Here is an 8,412-nt window from a genome sequence, read left to right on the forward strand (position 1 = left end):
TTAATTAACTTATATCCAACCTCCAACCTTTTCGCACTGGCCACTTGCCACGGCCGACTTTAAAAAAAAAACAAGTTGTTCACGACCAAGGAGCTTACAAAACTGGAGGTTGAACGCCGAACGAAGAAGTTGGACCTTTATTACTTATCTATATGTTCCATCTCTTTCATTCACATTTCACGAATGACTTCCATCTCTTTCTTAACTTAACTAAAGAAAGAGATGGAATATATTTGTGACGGAATAAAGATCAACATCTCTTGTTTCAAACGGATGTTTGGCGTTCAACCTCCAGTGTTGTACTTGGTCACGACGTGCATCTAGATGGCCATGCCGAAACGTGAAAAAAAAAGTGTCAGTGACCGACTCCGTGGCTGATCGTAAAAATTAAAAAAAAAAAAACTTTCCACCCTTTCCTACCCATGAAAATGAAACTTTCCGAACAGGAAATCTTTCCGAACCGAATTTTTAATTGATATAAAACTAAAAATCAATCGAATCAATCAAAATAAATCAGTAAAATTAAAAAATATAATTATTATAATAATGCATAAACAATAAAAAGTACATAGAAAGTGAATTATTGTTTCCACTGTTGCTATTTCATTTCCTCGCAATTTTAAGCCCATTTTTCCCTCGACGTGTCTATCCACCCTCGCCGTACCGGCTCGGGTGGCTATATGAACGACTCGGGTAAAATGACTCGTTTTATGCTCTCGTTGTACAATCTACTATTTATAAAATTTCTTTAGGCCTGGCCTGAGCGTAAAGAAATTTTAGCATTAGGATTTAATTCTTTTTAAATGAACGAATCCATTAGGGATAAACAGTGGACGAACAGTAAGGTAATTTATTTGAATTTATAACAATTTATTAATGTTATCCTTAACTAAGTAGTCTTATTAAGTTATTAATGAATTAGTGCAGGTATTAAAAAGGTTTACTTAATATATCTGTATGTTCGTAGCGAATCAATCGCAAATGTTGAGAGTATACGTAAAAATATAGTAATTTAGATAAAGAATATTAAATAGTACAGTCAGCAACAGGTACTACTACTTCTTTCGGAGCTCAATTTGACACGACTAATGTCAATGTCAAGAGAGTAGGTATAATCATTTGTAAATGATTTTTGAGATTTTTGGTCCGAATCTGCTCCTGACTGTACCTAATCATCAGTTCGCAGCTGTAGGTAGCGACACTTTTGTTAGAAAATGAATTTGTAGTTTAAGTACCTACATAAGTTTATAAACGCTATTTTATACAATTTACGACATTTATCTGAGATGTGTAGGCTAAGAAAATAAATTTTATTTAAATATGTTACTAAAGGCAGTATATAGTAACCTGTGGCTGCTGATTTTATACTAGGATCTTCAAGTGGACACCTTTGTACATATACAGCTTATACCTTTGTACTTCCTACTACTTTGTACTATCCTATAATTTTGTTTGTAAAAAGTACCTAATTGAAAAACTTGTTTTTATACAATATTTCTGTTTAATATTTCAGACTAGGTACCCATTTGTATTGTAATAAGAAATTAGTGCTTTTTTGTATGTAGAAAATAAAGACATCTTAACATTTTTAGTAAAGTATTATTGTTATGGATGTTATTGTTGTTGTTTTAATTACATGTGTTAAATTTTAAATAATACATTACATAAATAATATTGTTGTAATGACTCAAATGTTACCAATAATGATGATTGTTTAAAGATAACCGTTACGTAGGCAGCTTAATAGTTTTGTTTTATCAAAGTACCTACCTGTCTAAGTTTTCATCCTATTAAACTATGCAACACGTTTTAGAATCACAGCCAGACAAAAATACTTGGCTTTTTCTGTCACAAATACATATAGGTACCACGAATAAATGATTTTTGAGGAAAGTATGGTAGAGGAAATTGAACCGCATAATATGGTGAAATCTTATTGCGGTTCAATCACAATTAATTACATGATAATTTATTTGGCAAAGACCATAAGTATGCAGCGAAAAAGTCCACCCTGGTATACAATACACGCACAGTTTGTTCGACTTTACGGTTTTTATTTCACTTGTTTATATTATAACACTAACTAGGTTAAGTACAGTTCTGGCCAGCGAGTCGGGGGCAAATGGAATGGGTGGTTGCAAAATATAAGGATATCTCGACACCTCCTACGTATACTGGTACAAGTGCATAATCATAAATTTACAGGAGAGCTGTTTAAAGGTTCCAAAACCTGTAACTTTCTCATTTGATGATATAACTTTTCAAAATTTTGCATTGGTTCCAAAGAAAATATTTGCTTTCTACCTGTATTCATAGAATTTTGAAATTTCTTATAGTTTTTGAGAAAATTGCAGATACACTACTATACGCGTATTTTACATCTTGTAGTTGTGCGGTATACTGAGCTAATTACCACTTGCTCCAGTATACGGCGTAATGCGTAGATTACTGATCTAACGATATTTTTATATTGTATATGAATTTTTAGATGAAATACTTATATGGCTTGCAATGAACAATAAAAAAGATGCTCTTTTCCCTTCATCTATTGATTTATAAACGTTTTTATGACTTGCATCATTATACGCTAACATTAGCATGCCACTTGTACCAATATACCGCTAGTAATGTTTTAAACGTGCTATACAAAATACAGAAATATACCTTTATAAAAAACCTCACTTGAAATATAATGGTTTTATTAAGAAAAGTAATTGTATTAAGTGCTTTAAATTAATGGAAGCACATTCAATGGATTCGTATTCCTGTTCAAATGTGTACTCGTATTTTATTGTGAAAGGTTCCTCATGTGATACATATATCGCATCGCACCCATTTGTATCCACATAACGGTTTAGCTTTTTGTGCCTCTTGAGGGTTCCGTACCCAAAGGGTATAAACGGAAACCCTACTACTTTATACTACTTCGCTGTCCGTCCGTTTGTCACCAGGCTGTATCTCATGAACCATGATAGTTAGACAGTTGAAATTTTCACAGATTATGTATAACTGTAGTTGATATAATATATATATAACAAAAAATAGATCAGAATAAATATTTAAGGGGGCCCCCATACAACAAATGTAATTTTTTTGCAATTTTTTTGCTAATCCTAATGAAGTTGTATAGATGGTACGGAACCCTTCGTGCGCGAGTCTGATTGGCACTTTGCTTAAGACAAGCTTTGACATGAAATATTGAGTCAAAGTCAAAATATCTTTATTCAATTTTTATTGTAACAAGCACTTATGAATGTCAAAAAATTTACCACCGATTCGTAAAAACCTCTGTTGAGAAGAGTCTGGCAATAAACCTAGGTATATTTTGTAAACAGATTTACAATCATATTTTAGTGATATCAATACATCACAAGTATTTAACACAACTACATATTTAAAACAGTTCTCAATTCGCTATTTGGAGTAAGCACTCGCCAATGCGGATCGGAATTATTTCCAAATTTCCTTATCCATGATATAATCATTAATTTTAATAATACGCCTTATATATTAATGTCTTCTTGACAATAGATTTTTGAGTCTTGGGAAACTTCTATAACTTCATACGGTTTACCCGTTTTCGCCATATACATAGCCAGGTACCATTTCTTAGGTGTGTATAAAAAATGTGTATAGGGTGTTATTAAAACCCTGTACTATACTTTAAACCACATTAGGGCTACTAATTACTAATATGATCCAAGTAGAAAAATACTGTGATTCGAAAAAAAAAGTTTTGTATGGAAGTGGAGTCGCAAGAAGACTTTCTAATTTCGATGTTTTCCCACTTATATCGTATTAGTAATCAGTAGCCCTAATATGGGTTACAGTATAGTACAGGATTTTTTTTATCAACCTGTAGGTATATTGAAATTTACTGTTCTCATTTTAATTAAAGCATGCATGCCTTCGCCTTCTTTTTGGGGATGCTCAACTACCAAAATGCAATGTAATACTGCAATGTTATATTTCTAGCACGCGTACATGTAGGTATAGCCGAGGAAATTGAATCACGTACTGGTACTGGGGTGGAACCGTTGTACTACCAATGTTATGTTGACATCCCATACATTTGCCAAAGAAATCATAGCGAAATAGATCACGAAAAGGTTTCACATTGGATTTAGTTTCCATGACTGTCTATGAGAAATACGGCTATTGTGGTCTTGCCAAACCAAAACATGTTTTTTTTATATATACTATCAAATTATGTGCTCGTAGAACAGTTTAAATGGTCCGCACGCAGCGACGGCTAGCGCGTACACTGAGGCAACTGCCAGTTACACTCGACTTCCCCGGCCCCGCGACAATATCGGTGCCGCGTATAGTGGTGCATGTCGGTTGCCTCAGTATACGTTGTACCGATTAGCAAAACGGTGTTAGATGCATTCATATACGTCACTTTATTTCCAAAACTAATAGGAATATCCGTCCAAATTTTTTGTGGTAGGTAAATAAGGAAATATTAATCACAAAATTGCAAAAAACTAAAAATCAGAAATTTGTCACTTGTACCAGTATACGTAGGAGGTGTCGATCTTGTGACAGGCGAAAAATCGTTATATGGCGATGGCGCGCTCGTATCGTGAAGTCCGTTTGAAGTTAGTCTTGCTTGCGATTGGCTCATTTAGTTATTTAACCAAATTCTTATTTTACTAACAATAGGTTAGGTAAGTACATTATTACTAGCCGTTACCTGCGACTCCGTCCGCGTAGAATTCGGTTATCGTTATCCCGCATAAACTATAAAATTTCCCGGAATAAAAATGATCCTATGTCCTTCCCCGGCACTCAAACTACCTGTATGGGTACCGAATTTAATCTAAATCAGTTCAGCAGTTTTAAGACGTGATGAAGTACAAAGAAACAAACAGACTTACAAACTTTCGCATTTACAATATTAGTAGGATGTAGGTGGGATTCCATATTTTTCACGTATTTACACGACTATATAGCAAAGCTAAAAGGAAGTAGCCAGGTGCCTAATATGATTTTAGCAGTAGATACCTACGTGTATATGTTTGCGTATGTTCCACCGAAACCACAGTACAAAAAAGGAGCAGTATACCGTCTCGGCAGCGTCCTTGCCTTGATATTAATTACCTACGCCGGCTCGGTACACAAACGCGCGATAGGGCTGCCTACTCTACTAACTGTCATTCTTCAGTTTTTGATTTGATACTGTCGCATGAAATTTAAAGTAGGGATTAAAGGATTAGGAGCTTTATGAAATTATGGAAGGAATGGACTAAGTAGTGTTTAACAAAAATGCATTTTACTTTATTTTAATAAACCACAAAACGTATTATGTTTTAAACGGTGTTATTTGGCTTCATCACTATGTATATTTGTCACCTACAAATAAGCTACGGAGAAGTATTTGCGCCTCTTCTGGGGTGTGCGAAAAGCTTTATTGTTGAGTTTAAGAGTATAAAAAATTCGCATTCTGTTAATTAAATTAAATAACTTCATTAGATAGGTACGTTTTATTATATTACATTAGATGAGTTTAAACATCCGTACTCCGAACAATACCGTTTAAATCGTTGTGAGATATTAAGGTACAGTCGAGTTTATAAACTTGTGAGCAAAAATTTGATCAAAAATATCTGAACACGCATCTACGCCGTTAACAATAGAGTCATGTTCAGATACTGCAGAGCTCGTAGAACTACCCAAATGAGCAGTCAATCGATTCGCTATGTGCCCGGGACCCGGATGTTTTAAGGTTCATTACGTATGCTGGAACAACAACTATACCTACGTCGAAAAAAACTAAGAGTAAGTATGTATTATACTTAGAATTAAAAAAACTTTCGCAGATGTTGCCGTGTGTTTTCATCAGATAGGTTTTCATAAATGATTAAATAGGTATGTAAAAAAAATAGAATCGTTTAACGTCTAGTTAGTAAGTAGGTACCTATCTATAGCAATCTTTCTCTTAAGATCTATTCATCAAGTAGTCTGTCCCTTACATCTGTAAGGTATTGTAAGAATTGTAACTTGGGTACTTCTCACGGTTCAGCACGGAGAAGAAAATACTAATTATAGCCTTAACCTCTATGATATTAAGCTGTAACGACTATCGATCGAACAATGGCTCGCGCGGCAGCCGGGCACTGCACTATGGATAACGTACCACCACAATACAAGTCATATAGGCAGTAATTCGACTTTATACTAGAGGGCCAAAATCGACGCACGCACTCAGCGGAGCGTCTTACACAGCCGCTAACCCTGCGCGCGGTCGCTGCGCTGGTCGAGTGAGTGCACGAGAACGTGTGTATTGCAGTGCAGTGTTTACGGGTGCCTAAATTCGACGCTGATAAAACCAACATTGTCATTTTTTATTATGAAAAGCTTTTATTTAGTTTCACCTGTCCCTTTGTCTGTCTGTTTGTAGTCAAATCTTTCAAGTCAAATTTGATCAACTTCCAGTAGTCAGATTGACTTGAAATTTGGAATACTTATGTAAATCGCGTGACAATACAATAATCTATAGTAGGTTTTTAGGGTTCCGTAGCCAAAATGGCAAAAACGGAACCCTTATATACCCTGTCTGTATGTCTGTCCATCCGCGGCATACTACGCACATACAATAAAAATCTACACACGTCTGTTTTACTTTTTGTAGTTGACAACCCTAGCGATCCGCGCAGCCGTAGGTATAAATTTCAAGAATACGGCCGAGTCAGTCTACTGCCTGTTACTTGTATTGTGGTACCACCGCGCTCGGCAGCTCGAACAAAACACAGGTTTGCCGCGGTTCAACACTGCTCGCGCGGCGGCCGCGTGAAGTCGGTACGCACCTTTAGATAAGTAGATTTGTGCGGTGGCGTTGAAGTGGGACGGCCTTAAATGTTGCACTATCATAAGTCGATGAAATTAACCGCATATTATCGGCAGATGCATGAGCGTTAATATGGATTTGCAGCGAAAATGCTCACTTAACAACCTAAAATCATGCTCCCACCCAACGCGGCAGTAAGTATACGACACTGTCTTTTTTGCTCCCGTCATGAAAAACACGGTTTTCATTTTCATCGACGTCGCATGAAGCTGCTGGACTCCAATTCGGTGCCTTTTTTTACGCTTCATTTTCGGTGGACTAATAAACACATAATCTACCTCGTTTAATACATATAATATACCCTCGACCCTCGTACCTACGTCATTCTGTTTCTTCAATTGTACCTACGTAACTAGTGGCGTAATCGAGTTCATAAGCTTGTGAGCAAAACTTTGATCAAAAATATCTGAACACGCTTCTACGACGTTAACAATAGTCGTGTTCAGATATTTTTGATCAAAATTTTGCTCACAAGTTTATAAACTCGTCTGTAAATTTATCGAATGGTAGGTAAGTGATAGTTCGACTGGAATTTTCACACCATGTTTGCAAAGTAAAATAATACATCTATGTAGGCAACTAATCACATCTTAACGATTTTATTCTATAATGACGAAGACAAATACATTGCTGTATGGATGGATAACTACAACCTAATAATTCATGCATCGGTTATCACAACAGTATCCTGTTGGTGTTATTCGAAATAGTCTGTTTTTGCGGTCTCTGGCATACACCGGCGTCGGATTAGTCCACATCCCCTGTCTGATGCAGGGAGCCCACATCACTAAGAGCACTGTCACTAGAATTAATCCATATACCATTTTAGCCCATCCGACGACTGGAGAGCCTGTAAACAAATAGATAATTCACTTCATATGCTTCCGCTGCCACATCGTCGCGATCTGATCCAGGGAGGCTACTATCTGTGACTAGCAGACACATTGAAAAGCATACAGAAGTCGAGTTCATGGTGCAGTGGAATATAGCCCATATTTATTATGAAATACGCAAACGAAGTCGCGACCAACTGCTAGTTACCATTATAGGTAGTCACACACGATGACGCGTGAAGGTGGTTCTGATTGTCATTATGTCTAATTTTGACAAAATCACGCGGCTTCGTGGATGGCACTAGGTATATTACTGAGGCTACAAGAGCATGACTCGCAACATCTATCGAACTAAATCCAACAAGGTTATAAATTACATACTTGCCTCGTAAAAACTGTGTTCATATTCACGATATAACTCCACGATGGTTATAAACTGTGCCAAGCACAGCTTTCAACACGAAGAAAACACAAAATTTTCATTTTATTTCATGGAATCAAAATCGAAGAGTTGTTTTAAATTCAGTCATCGTGACAGGCAGACGTTATTTGACACAAGCAAAAATTCTACATTGTTTATGTAGGTACTATCTGATAGGTATAGATTTTTTACGATTTAAATAAAATTAAAAGAGGTAGTATACGTGTTTCCAGAGTCCGTGTTTTCTAAGGCTGCGGCTCCACTGAGGCGGAGACGAGCGGAGCGGAGAGGAGACGTGTAGGGATCAA

The 8,412-nt window shown here is 36.3% G+C and overlaps 1 long non-coding RNA gene across 2 annotated transcripts; it reads right to left on the minus strand.

Annotated features, from left to right (window-relative positions):
- Positions 1–7,422: 7,422 nt before the first annotated feature.
- LOC141439296 (uncharacterized) lies at positions 7,423–8,304 on the minus strand. 2 transcript variants are annotated; one of them, XR_012452580.1, is made up of 2 exons: positions 8,069–8,304; positions 7,423–7,700 (listed from the first exon to the last, which is right to left on the minus strand). It is a non-coding gene; the product is annotated as an uncharacterized lncRNA (long non-coding RNA). The 2 variants fall into 2 exon arrangements; XR_012452581.1 differs by having other exon boundaries at positions 8,065–8,304.
- Positions 8,305–8,412: the final 108 nt, after the last annotated feature.

Source organism: Choristoneura fumiferana, chromosome Z, assembly GCF_025370935.1.
Source record: "Choristoneura fumiferana chromosome Z, NRCan_CFum_1, whole genome shotgun sequence".
In the NCBI taxonomy this organism is placed as follows: Eukaryota; Metazoa; Arthropoda; class Insecta; order Lepidoptera; family Tortricidae; genus Choristoneura; species Choristoneura fumiferana.